General features: G+C 43.7%; 1 long non-coding RNA gene across 1 annotated transcript; it reads right to left on the bottom strand.

Moving 5' to 3' along the window:
- Window positions 1-9451: 9451 nt before the first annotated feature.
- Window positions 9452-17096, bottom strand: LOC127014985 (uncharacterized). Its single transcript, XR_007766258.1, has 4 exons — window positions 17036-17096; window positions 16717-16886; window positions 12299-12473; window positions 9452-9603 (listed from the first exon to the last, which is right to left on the bottom strand). It is a non-coding gene; the product is annotated as an uncharacterized LOC127014985 (long non-coding RNA).
- Window positions 17097-17620: the final 524 nt, after the last annotated feature.

Below are 17620 nucleotides of genomic sequence, written 5' to 3'. Positions count from 1 at the left end.
TTACAGCAATTTAAAATGGAGAGAAAAGACTTTACAATTTGCACCCATTTTATTCTGCTTCCTTTTTTTCTTCTTTCCAGAGGAAAAAAAAACCAAAGACCAGCTCTGCCATTCAGCTTGTCCGGTTTTGTACTTGGGCACTACAATGGTTCACATTAACAGCTGTAATATTTTTTATAGGAGGTAACTGGAAGTTCAGAGACACTGAGTGACCTCTCCATGCAGGAAGAAACAAAAGCCTTTATTTCTAGCTTCCTCTTCTAACAGCAAAGCTGCTCTCCCACCCTCCCTACAGTTTACTGAAAACTGTTCCTTCTCTTCAAAATGTTTACTCCAAAATACCACAATTGTGTCTCAGATTCCCACAAAGCTCAGAGTAGCAACACAACAGACCCCAAATCTGTCAACATAGCTTCACCTCAGTGTTGCTGCAGTAGCCAAGGTTTGGATCAATGCACCTCAGACTGCTGCACCACCTATACATAGAGCCCAGCCACTTGTAAAGGATGCACAGTGAGCTATGGGTGACAAACCAGCATACAGATTTAGGGACATACAGGGACTAAGCTTTAAAATGGCAACCTAGGGAGTGAAGAGTAAAAAAAAACTTTTAAAACTACCCCATACCTAAAATGTCAGAGTATTTCTTTCAAAGAAGTCAGACAAAGAGTCTCACTCAAATAATACAGTTGCTTATGACTCAAATTTTCCTCAGCCTCCACATTCCTAAGTACTCAGCTGACTTCAGTATTTTTTAATGTAAAGCCAGCTCAAGGCTTCTCAGCAGCATAGGCAAAAAGCAGTTTTGGAAATGGTGGTAGAACGGGTCCAGGATAGGGAGGACAAAAAATGAGGGGCTTTGGTATATGGTGAAGAACCAGAACAGCCTTTCTTGCACTACAAGAAGCGTGGTTCAAGCAATGTGAGCCTGCTCAGAAGCTGATTTCAGGAAAGCATTTTTGAAATCTTCCAGCTGCTAAAGAGGAGAGAGAAGAAGATTTCTGCCTCTTGGGCAGGAGTGCTTAAAAAGAGACACACAGAGTTGTTCCCCATCTGGAAAAGGCTATTCGCCTAAGAAGGACAGCAGGGCACAGGTTTTCATTGCTCACTGGGTTGAATTTCCTGGCCTTTTGCTAAGACTGGCAGCCAAATAGTTGTGGCACTCACTGTCCCGGTGCAGGGATGGTGCTGCCAGTGCCCGGGCTTCCCGGGGGTGACACAGGGGACCACAGTCACTCCTCACACAGGGTAGGTGTGGGGTGAGTCTGTCCTCACACTTCTCACAGGGTAGGTGATGGGAGGCTCTGCCTCTTGAGGGAATAGCTCACTGAGGCCAAATCTGCAAGACCAGCAATGCCACAGGGTGCTCCTGAGCACTGCATTTTGGTCAGATTTTTGGGTTGGGGTTTTTTTTGTCTTTTACAATCGAAGGAATCTGTTTTGTCCTCCCTCTCAATGCACCTACATGCTGGTTTTGAACACCAGCCTGTGTACATAGGTACGGTGCTAGATGCTCCCTCCACAGACTGATTAGCCTGCTCCCACCTTTACATGATCCTCAGAGGGACATGAATGTGGCACTCAGCACTCAGCTGGGGCAGTCCTCTGAGCCCCAATCAACCTCCTGACTTGTTATGGGAATGCTTCGTAAAAGGGTAATTCATGGCAGTCTGTTTGCAGAGGAGATGTAACGGCTGATCTTCTTTACACAGCCCTTTACTGGTTACCACTTACAGCAATGTGTTCAACGATAGCCCCAAGCAAGCTCAGTGGCTTTGCTGAGGACTGATAATGTCCATGACATCTGCTAGGCACCTACTTGGAGCCCAAGCCCTACTTTCTGAAAGCCATGCATAGATAACTGTGAATGCACAGCACTACAGCTTAGAGGGACTCACAGTATGAAGGTGTACATGGCCTCAAAGACAGGAACGACAGCAATGAGAACGTTTCACGATGCATGGTCTGAATGTATGTTACGCTCATTTCCCTCTCCATCAGATGCTTTTTAATCTGCTTCTTTGGGGACATGGTGATCAAGATGGTGCCATGTTCATGTGCATTTAGCAAGCCTGGGGAGATGGAGGGAGGCTCAAACATGAACCAGTGTATCTACTTTCACCCACTGAGTGCTTGTATATAGAGACTGCCTATTTCAGAGAGTGCTGGTTACTGGTAAGTAATCTGTCTGTTGCCTTTTCTCCTTGCTTCATTCTGTGTAATATTCAGATTAAAAATGTGTTAAGAGCTCCGAGTTGGTTTAGCCAGCTCTTTCAGTGAATCTACAAACTGTATTGTTTTAACATGTCTCAACTTTCTGTTACAATTTAGGATGAAATGAGTTGATTCACTCCATGAAAACTACAAACTCAACCAACTTTTGCTTGTCGTGGATGTAACTTGCCCCAGTGCCCCATCACTCGTGTACTGCAAACCATCATGTGGGAAAGCAGGAAGGAACTTCACTCAAAGGCTGACTGCTAGTCCCTTTCTTGACACTCTGAGGGAGAATGTGATGTCCCCCGGTTGTCAGAAAAAGCAAAGTTAGTCCATTTCTTTTGTCAAATGTGTTTGTTAGTACTCGTGCTGCTGCCCCAGGAAACTCACGATTCCAGGATCACCAGAAATTGCTCAATGAATCATCACAGATCTACAGATTCATAGGTGTTTCTGAATAAAGGTACCCTTCATGCACCGTGTACATGGGGAACTTCTCCTCATGAGGCTTATGCAAGACTCCAAGTCCTTTGCTCATGTCACAGAGTCTTCATGAGGTTAAAGATTAAGTTTTGCATAGCACTAATATGAGCAAATATTTATCATTCTGAGCTGAACTAACATGTAACTGTGCCTACCTCAGTTCAACAAGGATTTTAATCTGCTGCCTGCTTAAAGCAAGCCATAGGCTTAAGCAGCTTCCTGAATAAAAGCCAAAGGGAAGAGACATTGAAAGAAAAGGTTAGGCAGTCATAAATGATTACATAAAGTTTTCAAAAAAACTTGTTTTCCCTTTAATTCTGATGCCTTACTTTTCCTTAAGTGGTATTGCTTTCCTAGTAGAATCTCAATGCAGCTCTCATCTTTACTATAGAAAAGAAAGAAAACTGAAACAAAATTATAGTTTCCCATTTAATTGAGTACCAGTTTTTAATTGGTAGACTCAGGTCCAAACACAGAATTTCTCAGACAGACTCTGAGTTCTTTATTTGCAAATTCCAAAAGCCTTGAGCTGTTCTGCAAATGTTTTATCTTATATTAATTAAATGAAAATCAATCATTTCAATATAATTTCAAATGATACATGGAGCAGACGGGGGTCTTGTAAACATAACAAAACATTACAACATCTGTTATTATTAATGCTCTTTACTTTCTGCCAAGTTTATCCATGGTCCTGTCGAGTGAGGAAATCCCTCCTCGCTGGTAGAGGAATCAGATGATCAGAGCTGGGCTCACTAGGGAAGAGGAGACACAAGGATTCTGATGCATTTCAGGATGGTGTAAAGGACTTGTTCATACTCTTCTTACTGAAGAAGAGGAGTGAAGGAGCTATTGCCTGTGAATATGACTGAAAGGACTGAGTGCCATATGAATCTCCTTACCAATGTGTTGTGATCTCCTGGGCAACCTTAATGTTGGTGGATTTAATGGGGTGCAGTGAAGGTTCATTATTCATTTTCTGTGGCTTGTAAAGAGAGGCACCGTGTCCTGCGTCACCCAGGTTCTGTTTGTCCAACATGCCGCAATTACATATATTTAGCCCAGAGATAGCAGTGTTCAAGTACCCCCTCAGTGGGGATGTTTCAGGCAAGAAAAGTATTTTTTCTGGGTTGAATACCAAAAAGTGGTAAAAACCAAGTAGGGAATCATAGTAATAGTGCAAAATGCCATGGGCAAGATGAGATTGGCAAGCTATTTGCATGTCAATATACAGAAAGCTGGGCTGTAGCATGCCAGCTAACATCTGGAGGAATGAACTGCAAGGTTTGAGCCTCATGTTTCTGAAGGCTCAAAAAATGTTTTCTGTGACATTGATAAAGATTAGGAGAAAAAAAAAATCTTCTCACTGAAATCTCCAGAAAAAAATACATTTGACACAAAAAAATGATTTCCCACAATCTAAATCAGTTCAGACTTATCCCAGAGGGAGCTGCTCATCCTTTCTGCCTATTTCCACTCCATTTGTTTTATGCCATCTCTTTCTAATACAACCGGGGAAACTGATCAAACACATTCTATACATACCACCCAGCCCACAGTCTCAGCATCCCAGCTGTATTCCTAACCTCACAAATTCACAGTGAAACCATCTCCAGGGTTTCAAAAGCATAGCAGCTTTCATGAAGGGGGGCAGTGGGAGCTCTCTTAATTAGCTCAGCTTCTTTGTGCATTTCTAGACACGTCTCCCTCTTTGTTCACCTTCAAGAGTTTAATGCCAGGGTAGAAAGAGAAGATTTCTCCTCTGTAAAGTAGCATCACATTCTTTTGGGTCTTCTTTTTTTCCTAGCAAAGTTTTGGCACTTGGAAAAACAGCTGGGGCCAAGCATCTAAATGGAAAGAGGTGAATTTTAACCAGTCTGCACATTTATTGAGCACTGAGGAAAATTTGGAAGCCCAGCCAGTTAGGTGAGCATTTCATTACCAAGAAGTCCTTCACATGTTGTCCCTACAACTCTGCCAGGGAAAATTCAAACACAAAACCATCATTAATGTAATTCAACCCTTTCTGGAAGTACAACAAAATGAAATTCAGTCTGGATAGCTTAATTCTTTTAATTTTTCCTCTTGAGACATAACTTACTGACCTGACAGTCATTTCTAGAATGCAGGGAAGGCAGCAGGACTGTGAATTTTCTCACCAGTGCTCTAAAGTGCAGGTCTATGCAGAGAAGAGAGTTGGGGATAAAGTCATGGAAAGGTGGGTTCCAACTTTACTGTGTTCCTGATTTCATTATCAAAGGTTTGCAACAAGGAAATCACATGATCCCCTGGCACATTCAGCCTGGGCTGAGAGGTCCTGAGACAACAAATCACTCAAGGATGTGCCTAATCTAAACACAGCAAGTTTTTCTAAGGGGATCCTATGCAGATCAAGTTAGAGAATAATTGAAAATGTTATTACAATTTCTCTCTGGCTACTAATAATAAGGTTTGAAAACTGAGATTCTTCATTAAAATTTGCATGGATCCCAAAATCTGAAGTAGTACATGGCTGGATAAGAGGGAGCAGTCAATTTAAGTTTGTAGCTTCTGAGAATTGTTTTGTCTTACATGCTACAATATTTCTATTGCTGGAGAACTGAAATAAAAAGGTTAAATTCTGGGTGTTGTCTAGTTTTTATGCATTATCATGATGGCTTAAAAGAAAGATGAAAACATGAAAGAAACGGAGAATTTTAAAGCGCGCCAAAAGTGGATCTCCTCCTGAAGGCAAGGCAGCTATGAACACCTATCTATCTCTAGATGTTTCCTCATTGCTATGAAGAGGCCATCTTCCCTACTAAGTAAGCTATATTTAAAGAATTTCATACTAAGCCACTGCAATATAAAGGAATATAAACTAATTCTGGTCTCTACCTCAGCTCTATCTCCCCTTGAAACCCCCCTGGACTGGTACTGGCAGACTGTTGGGATCCATCTCACCAATGTCCTCACCAATTTCCCCTTTGAAACCCTTGCAGATCTCTCCTGATGATTTAAAACACACCTTTCCTGGAAGAAAGGAGGCAATAATCTAATTACAGGCTACTTACCTTTTCAGTACATGCATATGTGCACATCGTACATCTTACTGCATATGTATCCTTTGCTTTTTCAGTGTATTCTGTCATCTCCTTTCTCATAAACAGCAAAGTTTAAGGGGGTGGGTGTTATCCAGAAATACATCAGCATTGCTTTAAAAACCTATAGTAATAAACTGCTTCAATGTCTGAAACAACTGTACAACTCTCACTGTAAGGCCTTTTGTGTTTTATTTTTCCCATGTAAAATATGGTCTTATTTTTATATAAAAAGTTTGAACAAAAGTTACACATGTTAAATTTGGCATACTGTACACAATTCTACTGGTTATAAGGTACCATTCCAAAAGTCACATTTTGGCTATTTGGAGCTTTAATGTCAGTGAACCACTATAACAACCACAAATACATATAGTTAATGCACAAAGTGAAGCAGGTATAATATATTCACACTCATGGAGCCCAAGGGGTAAGTGGTCTCCTCATCCTCAAGCTATTAAGTTTTGCAAATCAGCATCTCAATCCACATTTTAATTTAATTGTAGTTAATATTTAGCTGTTAGGCTGTGTGCTGCAGGGAAGGGGATGAGAAAAGGTCCGCAGGAATATATCCACAGTCAAGTTTAGACAGCTAATCACATCTGTTCCCCCTGGATTCTGCTGTTCATGGTAACTTAACATAGTCCCAAGCCTCATCTCTCAACCATTTTGTTGAACAAAGGTCATAGACTTTGCATTCACCATGGAAAAAAGAGGCTCAATTGAATATGTTGGCCAGCTATTCATTCTCATTTCTTTTCAATGTAATATCTAACATGTTGATGCTATTTAACAAAAATTGAATTTATTAACACATTAGTCAATATACAAATATTGTTTGATGATTAACTTCTTGTTCTTTTTCCCAGGCATAAAGTGATCAAACTAAATCTCAGATGTTTTTTCTTGTTGCTTTACTTTCTCAGCTGTTTTTTTAACTATCATTTTCTGTAGATAATTGGGTAAAAGGAGATGCTTCTGTAATTATTGTCTTTTTGGATGGTCTCTTTTATGTATTCTTATTAGAGCATTTCTGCTGTTTGAAGGGACTGTGGCCATCCCTCCTACTGAAGGGCTATACTCAAAGAAAACAATGGAAAACACAATTCTACAACCGCCATGCACAGACTTCTCTTTATTTGTCTGAATAGAGTTTGGGCTGCAGGATCCTGGAGGATAATTTTATGACTTTTTGGACATAGCCTCACTGTCCTGCCTAAGCACAGCAGACTGTGGGGCACAGCTCAGTTACATCTGTGCTAGCAGACAATGGCTCTGCTCCTGCTTCTGATGTAGTCACTGAGAATTTTGCCATGAACTCATATTACTGTAATTCAGATGTGCTACTGAAATAAACATGATGTATATTTTCCATGATATGATTACTGGCTTCAGTTCTGGTCAATTAAAGCAGCCTGCCCAGGGCTATCAACAGGGTAACGATTAATGTCAATAAGCAACCCTTCCTGGCATCTGCTGGCTGCCTGTAAAAAAAAAAAAGGGACAGTCGCATCAATTTGCTGCCTTCAGCCACGTTCAGACTAAGAATACACAACTGCATGGAGCTGAAGATGTGTATTGTGCCCAGCGAGAAACTGGCAGAGGGAACACATATTGCTAGGAGTGTGTCGAACCTGCCATGGCTGAGGCCCTGGTTCAAGGTGAAGAGTTTGGCTGTAGCACCGTGCACATCACCTGTGAAAGACCGTCCGGCAGCACTCTGCCAGTGCATTACAAGACAGCCGAACTAGACACGAGCCTCGCAGCACAGCAGAAACAGGCACAAAACATAACAGAGGTAAGAGAACTCTGTGTGGGTGCGTGCGCACTTCAGTCGGCACAACTATAACAAAATAGCCCAAGTGCCAACCAGGGCTTTGATGTGCGGCGGGCAGCCCGAGTGCCAGCCCTGCAGAGGACAGCACGAGAGCAGCTGGGCTGGGACCCTGCCACGGAGGGAGAACTTCAAAACAGAGAAGCTCCTGGTGAACTTCCTGTGGGTCCCTGGCTCCCCTTGCTCTCCTTCCAGTTAGCTCCCAGTACACCCACGCTGACCCTCAATGTTTCAGCAAACATGAGACATCTCTTTTTCCATCTTAGCTGGGCCTTCCTAATCATCCAGTGGGTTGCATCTCCGAAACCAAGGCGCTTCCTCGCACTCCAGCTCCTCTCCTAGCTCCTTCTCCCGCGGTTTTGATGCCACCCTAGAGATTGTGCTAAACAGATCCCCCACACTGCAGGGAGAAAAGATGGGCATCTCTCATTCTCCATTGTTTTGAAGCAGGAAATGGCTGCAGAAAAGCCTCTTCTCAGCTCGCCCAGGCTGATGACATGGGACTGGTGGGATCCCTTCTGGTCAGAACGTAACCCTCACTGGAACAATCAGCAATTTGGACATCCGAAAATTATTTTATTAAACAGCAGTTGTTAATCAGTAGGAGGTCTTTTTCCACAGCCATTTCCATGTTTCCTGTAATACTTGTGCTTAGTCACACATTGACAAATACAAGGAAAAAAACTCAGATCTGTATGACAGATTTTTGGAATGGCCAAAATAATCTCTTTGAATTTTGCAGTCACTTGACAGCAGGAGTCCAGGAGGAGAGCATTGAAAACAAAAACTTGTATTTATTCACTGGAGTTTTTACTGCTTTTCTCTCCCAGAAAAGGATACCTATCATATTCTGCTAAAAATACGTTATCAAATAAACAGACCACAGACCCCGTTAAAGTTTAAAAGTTGCCAAGTCCACTTTTTGCTACCCAGCCTGTAAGTCTGACGGAGAGAGAAGGGATGGCCCTTGCAGTTCAGCCAGAATTTAACACACTCAGGTATGGAGACCAAAGGCTCTGCCAGAGGACATCTTCTGCAGAGCATCCTGCCATCTTGCAACTCGCACACTCATATGAGCAAAACATCTCCAGCTGAGTCTGGCCTCCCCTGCTGTCATACATCACAAGAAGAGAGATCCCTATGTCAAAATGCCTCAAAATCTAAATACTTCAGAAGTATTAAGTACTATAATCAAGAGTTATTAGTATTACTCTGTAAATACTTAGAGAAGAATGGTTGTGCTGGTTGGGCAGAAGGCCATGTGTCACTAATCCATGAAACTTTCCTCCTCCACGCCAGGCTGTCAGGAGGCTGGCAGCGGGTCTTGTTCAGAGTGCTGTCCATAGAAAGAGCAGGCCTGCTCATTCATTTTTTTTTACAGTCATCCCAAAAGGCCATGACTTCGATGGAAGCGAAGGTGAATATTCCCTCCCACATCCATCAGTTTTGAGGCATGGAAGGAATAAGCACTGCATCTCTAAGTAGATTTTGAAAGAAAGAGATAAGCCTGGCTGTTTTTCAAAGGACTGGCTCTAGCACAGAGCTGGGACTGGGCGTACGCAGCTGAGGAGGGCCATAGCCTGCTGAGGATAGCAGCCCTGTGGTCTGCTGTGCTGGTGGCACAGGCCTGAGAAACTGGGTTTGCTGCTTGACCTTGCATGACCAGCTCCTGCTGGTGGGATCCTCCCTCCTTCTCTCGCCAGGCGTGCACCCATGAGCAGGAGCAGCAGGCTGGGTTCTCCCCCAGCTCCCTGCCTCAGATTTGGCCTTTCCTTCTCCCCCTTCTCTTTCCAGGGCAAGTCCAGACCCTCCATCACTCACCTCAGGCCAGGCTGGCTGTGTTGCTGAGAACCCTGAGCATGGGATGCTTCCGGGTCTGCCTCCAGGGGAGAGCTTCAGGCTGTGTCCCACAGCAGCCCTGCATCAGTATCAGACATCCAGAAAGGCCTGGGTCTTGGACATATACCCATATTGTGTCCTACTAGCCTGCTAAGCAACATGTAAACATAATTTACATCTACTACACATGCCACTACACATCCCAGAGTGTGACTGCTGTTCAGAGGTACTTCACTCTCCCCATGACATGCCTGCATGTCCTTGGGAGCTCAACTCAAAGGCATGGGTTTCACCAGCCAATGCTGAGAGTCAAAACTTCAGTGTCCCATTGTGAATCTATTCCTTAGCCCATCCCATGCCCATCTGCATAATACGAATAATATTTTTCACCAGATAAAACATCTCTGCAGCTTGGAGGAGTACTGTGAATATAAAGAACATTAAAGTCCATGAGGTGCTTAATTCTTTGTGTCTTTGGGGTCATTCTGCTATATAGCTATAGGTGCTATAGGGAAATGAGCACCCCTGCGCATCACCTTCACAGCATACTCTGAGGTGGCCTTTGTAAATGAAATGAAAAATCAGACTCTCCAACAAATATGGACTGAGAATTGACACTTTATAAAATCACAAATATTGTCTCACAGTAAAGACAGTATTTATGCTAAAGACTGCCTTTTAAATTAATTTTGGCCAGGTGAACATGGTGCTGGCCATGATGGGGTAAAGTCTCCTGGAGAACCAAATAACGGTAGCTGGATGTGCGTGATGGGTGCAGCTGGGCACCACCAAGCCTTCGTGGTGACCTCAGCGGGATGAGTAAGTAGACGCAGTATTTTCCATGCAGCAGAGAACAAATTTTTTTTACTTTGCAGCTTTCTCCTGAGGCTCCCCAGAGAGCAATTCTTTTTTCCAGCCTGTTTCCAACTGCCACAGAGCTTCCCCCAAAATCCCTGTAACTCCTGCCTTATCAATACAAGAAAGGAAGGAAACATAAAATGTTCAGAGTGACAGGTTCAACTGTTTTTCTTCTTAACTAAAAATGTGGGAAATCTGTGGTGGTAGGAGAAAGAGGTGGAAACACGTCAGCGCAGCAAGGTGACGTGTCTTTGCAAGCCTCCTGCCTCCTGCTGCCCTTCCACAGGCGCAACCAGCCATGAACACGGATGCAATAGGAGCAGGCTGTTGCAGATCCCCCGTTTTGCCCCATTATGTCTTCTAGCAGCTCCTCTCGGCGCAGACCCCTTTGATGAGCAATACAGGGAAGGTTAGATCTGAGCTGATACAATAGTTCATTGTGGGACAAGGCACGTTTGGCTCCTGCCTGTCAGTGCAATGTGCCATGTCTGTGGGGCTACTGCATCTGCATAAGAGCGGCCACACTGAGCTCCTGTGATGCACAAAACTCATGTACTGAATTTTCCTTCTTTGCCTCCAGCCATCCCTGTTCTGCTTCTTGCTAAGTCAATTAATATCTACCATACTAGCAGTAAAGGGCCCTTGGGAAAAAGGAAACCAGGGAGTAGGCTGGTTGTTCCCGATCTAGGCTCGCCCTGTGCCAATACAGCATATTTTCTAGAGTGTTTTTTACAATTCAGTTTAAATGACTCAGCTGAGGGGTTTTGTATAACTTCTGACCACAGCCTAACAGTTCTCACAGGAGGTAATATTTCCTAGTGTTTGGCATGAGCTTTTCTCCTTTTCATCTTAGCACTTGTGCTCCTTCAGCAATCCTCACCCACTTCTTTCCTTTCTTCGTGCTTACAGCCTACAACTTTGTAAGTGGTTACTGGATCCCTCAGCTTCCACCGAGCCCTTCACCACGCAGCAAAATATATCACATTCATTACTGTTATGCAAGTACCTAGACAGACAGGCTTTATCTAGCTGTTTTAATCTTTCCCATAAACCAGTCCTTTAAGTCCAACAGTGGTTTGAGTTATTTTATGTGAATTGCCTCCAGTTTGTCAACATCAATCTGCAATGCTCTGATCTTTGAATAACTGGATTGTTGCAGTGCTGACAAGGTGTGACCATTTTCTTTTTGGTAAGTAACCAACCACTCATTTGTTGCATTTTACTAATGGCACTTAATTTTACCTCTGTTTTTTCCCAGTTCCGTTATACTCTCCGTATTACACTTTTTGTGGTAAGCAGCACCAGACACAATCAGATTCCTTAGTCTGTAGCAGCAAAGGTAATCGCCGTAGCTATTTAAACCACAGCAAACTCTGATATATGAAACAATTAAAACCCTTTCAAAAGCATCCTCTCTCCAAACCCATCTCCTGGTAAACTGAATTTAAGTGGCAGCAAAGCAACCAAATCAAAACATTGCCTTTCATTTCTGCTGATGTGAAATATTCTCCCTCTCTGCTCTATGTTCTTGCTCCTCACAGAGTGAGTAGATATTTGATTAGGTACAGATTTAAACACAAAAAGATTTTCCAAGCCTTGGTTCCAAGTTCCAAGCAATTACCCATTTGCTGGGTGTAACTCACTGCAGGGTCGCCCAACTGGAGAGCAGAACAGAGAAGGCTATTTACAAAGAAAAAAAAAAAATATTCCAAGTGTTTCACCTCACAAGGAATTCTTGAAAAATGTGCTTTCCCCCAGAGACCTGGCGTTGTTTGTCTCATTCGAAGGCTGAGTATTTTCCCCTCGCTAGCAGGCTGGCAAAGTGGTGGAGGGCTCATGCTGCACAGTGAGTGAAGAGCTGTCCTGAGCTGACACCGCATTGGCATGGGAGCTCCTGAGGGCTCCACTTGTGTCACCTAACAGTGCTGTCTGCCGGACACAGGACCCTTGCATTTGATCTCAGGTATAGCAAGCAGAATGTACTCACCTTGTCTGCTCTCCAGCAGCACTGGCAGCAAAATAACTTTGCCATCAGCACAAAAAGTCTCAGTCGCATGCCTAGGTCTGCCCCCAAAGCAGCCTTTCTGAGAGGGAATACAGTTGTTAAGGCTGGTGGCCCTGATCGTCCGGTGACCCTGCAATGCTGTCTCTGAGGAGCTCACCTGGAGAGAATAAGAGCTAGTATTGGTCCCCCAGGTCTCAGATAGTCAAGATTAAATGTGATTTTTTTAACGCTAAAACCAAGTCTAGAACAAGAAGCTAACTAACTAGCTCTGACTAGATGACACCAAGTGGTCATAGCAAAATTTACATTTATTATTACTGGAACACTTTGCAAAACTTTCACCCTTTGAACTGGAGTTTTGCAGCTTTGCCATTTGAACAATTTTATTTTTTATGTGGGAGCCACTAAGTCTGGGTATTTTGAGTCTAGAGCGCTTAATCTGTTAAAAAATACAAGGGAAATATTTCAACATGAATTATTGACTTACTGTATATTAACAAGATGCAGATTTTTAAGCACTAGTTATTAATTTAATTAACGGTTAATGAAGTGATTAATAACTAGGCTATGCAATGGTGCTAATATAAAAGTCAATGAAAAAGTTCCTATTACTGAAACATCAGAGGTCTTTGGGTGAGGCGTTGTGTGGACTACTCAAACCTACTGAAGTATAAATTAGCAGCAGATCAGTTACACCGTTATTTCAGAACAAATGTTTATCACTCCCTATGCTCTTAGGGTTATAATATCTCTCACAACAGATATTTGAACATGCCTTTACTGGACAAGATACTTAATGATGTAGGAAATGCGACATCAGTGGTGCATTTTCTCATCCATTACAATTTTGTGTATGATGTAGAGTTGTATGAGCAAATATCAAAATGTATTTTTAAAAGTTAGTCATCTGCTGCAATGTGTTCTGTTAGGATGTTTTCTTTTCTCCCTTAGATGACTCTGTGAAATACTCCCCTAGTCATTTTGCCAGCAACCATGAAATCCCAGCAAAACATCAGCAGTCCAGCCAACCGAAGACTGCAAAACTGGCTACGCTGAAAATTAACTCAACAGGTTCTTCCATTGTTTTTGAAGGGCTTAAATTCTCCCCCACTAAAGAGTCTGAACCTGCGCAGGCACACCTGAAAAAGGAGAGGGGTGGTGATATGAAAGCAAATGCTCTCTATGCCCACAGGGAAGGGGAAGGCGAGAAGCAGGTGTGCGGACAAAACTGTGTGGACACATGCTAGGGATCTCTAGCAATGAAATTCTGTTCTCTTTCTACACAGGGTTATCATCCTCCCTAAATATTTCCCATTTTGACTCTGATCCCTGTACAAGGCATGTTCTGAGTCAAAAAACTGTGACTTGAACGAGAAGGCAAGAACAGCGTGAAACACACAACGGAAGGCAACCCGTGCCATCGTCTTTCTTCCTGAGCTTTCAGAGTGGGCTAAATGGCCTGCTTTTGTCACTGACAGGACAGCAACTCGCTGTACCATGAGGTTTTACTCCCCTGGTACCCGTGCAGGCCTGCCCCACAAGTGCACGACCAGCTGAGCTATGGTGGCCACTTTATAGACTTGCTACGTTATAAATATTCTGTGCCCCTCCGTTCACTGAATGCACCCGTTTCTCATGATCCACCTTGTGCCTTGGGCTGTGTTTCCTGAGCTCTCCAGGTTGCTTTCTGTCATGCCCATGTCCTCACTGCTATTGCAAGGTCTTCTGAATTTTAAATAATCTTATATGCTCCCTTTAGCATCACTCCAGTAGTCTGTTTACTTCCCATTTATAATCAACACAGAAGAAATCAATGGACAAAACAACAATTCCCTCAGGCACTTCTCTCTAGACCGTAAAGCATTGCTGGCATCTCCTCCTTGCATCTGGTCTGTTAGCTGTCTTTCTCTCTTTATAGCAGTGGTTTTATCTGAGATAATCTTAATTAGCAGAAAGTTAAGATTCCTGGAGAAACTCTGCTTGGAAGAGTGGTCCTGAAAATCTAAATACATATTACTTGTCCTATTTTATGTTTTGCTGTATGGAACAAATGAAATATTGGTTCGTTAATAACACAAGTGATGGACTTCAGATGAGCCCATGGACTCACAGAGCACAAGGACTCTGGCCTTTTTGAAACCAGAGCAAAAGCCTCGCTCTAGATGAAACTGCCCTGAGCCCCTGAGCCCTGCAGGGTACCTGGCTTCGGAAGCAGAGCATGAGTGACATATACCCATTGTGTGGGCACTAACCTATTTCAGATAGGCAGGTACTTGGCAACTGCCTCCAGCAGGGCACTTGCTCTGCGTGACAATCCCCTCTCCTTACTCAATACCAGCAAGAAGATTTTCCCTTGTTCTCCTTACTGTCAGACTCCATCTCAGAGCAGGAAGGTTTGCCCAGCACATTTCCTCAGCACAGACTCTGCCTGAGGAAATGTCCTACTCTCTCAGAGGAAATGTCCTACCTCCCTTCACCCTCCCCAGCCCCATGTCCCCACCTGGACCCCCCTCCCCACCCGCAGCTGAGGAAGGGCAGCAACAGGGAGGTTTCTGGAGCTTGTCCCTCTCACCTCCCTCCTCCCTGACAGAGCCAGCGGGCTGCAGCACCGGCTTGGAATTCCCCTATCAGGGAAGAAAAATCCCCCCTGATTGCGGGAACCCAAATCTCCCACAGAGGTGGATGGGTGATGGAGTCCAAGTGCCGTTGCTCTGACATGTCACCTCACAAAAAAAGTCATGCGCGTCGAAGTACCTCGGCGTGGGGCTCCCAGACAGCAGGAGCTCCAAGGCTGAGGGGAACATTTTGGTGGACGTGGACATAGCCAGTAGCCCTGGGGGCACCCGAGATTTACAGTGCCTATGCTTAGGCTCAGAAACAATATAAAGGTAATACAGGAGATAAACTAGCAGTGCTATTGTAATATAACCTGGAAAATACTGCAGCTAGTCTGCACTGGGGAGCATCTTCTGAGCCTGGAAAATCAGTGTGGTGAGTCTGAGCAGATGTCACAGACAACCATCATAGCCCTCATGTTTGGGAGCCCCACGCAACCACCGCTAACCCTGAGCGTGTTTGGAAAATCCACTGAAATGCTTCGGAGACTCTGCATGCACAGGAATGGGGAAGGCAGATAAGTCTGACTTGACCAGACTAGTAGAAGGGAGGAGAGAATATGGTAAGAGAAAAGGCAGGGGTGAGGAAGGGTTGGGGAAGGGCCAAGATGGTGAAGGCAGGGTATTTCAGACAGAGTAGGAATGAGTGAGCCAGAGGGAGTGACAGGAGTGATGTGGCCAGAGCTATTAACCAGAAGGATGAACAGAACAGCTTTTCTAACAGTCCAGAAGCAGAGAGAGGAGATATACTTGGGAAGCCAGGCAGAAGCCTGAACAAAGTTTAGTCTATCTGACAGAAAAGTCAGACTATTCTCTGCTTTTGTCGGAAGACCTGATAGCTGCACTTGGAGACAACCTTCACATCTAAGCAAACAAGAGGGCAGAGAAGGCACCAGCATTATAACACTTTCTCACCAAGGCTGGAAGAACTGATGCCCTCAGCCTTGTCCGAGGAAGCAGAGGAGATGAGAGCTTTAGGAAGGAAGAAGAGAAGTTCAACACTGGCTGTGTAAAGGCCAAAGGTGGGAGAGGGACATAGGAAGAGGGAGAGCCTATCAAAAAAAGACACCACGTAAAAGCCACTTCTGTGACTGGGGAGAAGTCATTGCTAGAAATCGAGTTCTGAGAGCTGCGGTCCATAAGATGTCCTCAGGCTGTTCCCAGAGATGGAGTTGGCAAAAAGGAAGGGAGCAAAGGTGGAGACCTGAGCATGTCTCATGAAGAGCAGTAGAAAATAAAGGGATAATCAGAAGCGGGAAAAGAAGCTAAGGAGCAGGGCTTGCAGAAGGCCAGGGAGGGCAGCTTTCCAAGCAGGAGTGCTGGCCAGAAAGAAGAGAAAGATTCAGAGACTTGAGATTTGGCTCAGAAAAGGAAGCTAAAATCTTCAGTTAAAAAAGCATTCCATGGTCAAAAACAACGCAACAGCGACTAAGGTGGGGGCTGGAGGGAAGAAACATGAAATAACAGTGTCTGTTTTATCCTTAACGCTAGGAGAAAAACACCCGGGGACCTCATGGTGTTTTGGCAGGGGAAGCGTCCATTTGCTGCGGCTCCAGAACGGTCGCAGGCCTGAGGAAGTGGTGCCAGCTGCCTCAGATCCTGTGAGGGACCCCAAAACGGGAACAACATGGGTCCAAAAATGAAACCTCTACTCCTTGCAAAGGTAAGCACCAACACCCACACAGAACCGGCGAGCACCAAAAGCAAAGTGCTCTCTCACAGTAATTGTAAACGTTCTTTGGTTAACATCTGCCATAAAAAATAAAACACAAGAAAACAACTTACCAAGCAAAAGAAAGCATTTAGCGTTTTGGAAAGCCTTCAGTCTGCACAGATTTTTTCATCTCTTGCGCCACAAAGAACAGTGAACACTTTTTAAGTCACTGACAATTAGTCTGACATGTCCTCAGAGCTGCAGAGCTTTCCTCTCGAAGAGAAAGCCTGATCTCTGTTTCCTGTAATATGACATATTTATTTTCAACCGTGTATAAACAAAAAAGATACACAGAATAAAATTAATCAAAGATGTTAAACTAAAATACTACCAAAGTAATATAATATTTTGAAGGAGAGAAAAACGTTTATCACCATAAATCAAAAATACCTTGACAGTATCCTTTTCTTTTAGAAGTGAGAAGAAAATTGGAATTAGGCCCAGCTCCTACAGAGAGCTCTTCAATTTCTTTATTGAAGCAAAAGTCATATTCAGTCAACACAGGTTTTCCTGATTAAGCTCAGCAGGATCAAATGCGATATTAACTAAAGAATCACAAAAATATTTGTTTAAGCACAGGCAGCCGTAAGACACAAGACTGAGCACAACCAAGACAGAGGCAATTTCTCTCCCTTGGAAAATGAGAGTGATTGACAAAATGGAACTTTCAGCAATTTAGAATAACTGTTCTCTGCATGGACACACATTTATGGCAGTATTTAAACTCCCAGTGTGGGGAAAACGAGTTTCTGTCTTTGGCTTAAGATCCTGATCCAAACTCTTCTGTGGTGGAAGACTCTGGCTCTTGACTGGATTTATGCCTGCTTAATTTGGGTACAAATTTTACCAGTTGAGTATTCATTTTGACCCTACGTGGTTTATTGCAGAGATTTGGAAGATGTTTTCATTAATAATTTTCTTTTTCCAGAGATCATAACTTCTACTTACAAGCGGACGTTTAATGTGTCCTTTTAC

Source organism: Gymnogyps californianus, chromosome 3, assembly GCF_018139145.2.
Source record: "Gymnogyps californianus isolate 813 chromosome 3, ASM1813914v2, whole genome shotgun sequence".
Classification (NCBI taxonomy): Eukaryota; Metazoa; Chordata; class Aves; order Accipitriformes; family Cathartidae; genus Gymnogyps; species Gymnogyps californianus.
This window is presented reverse-complemented; position numbering and strand designations above follow the sequence as displayed.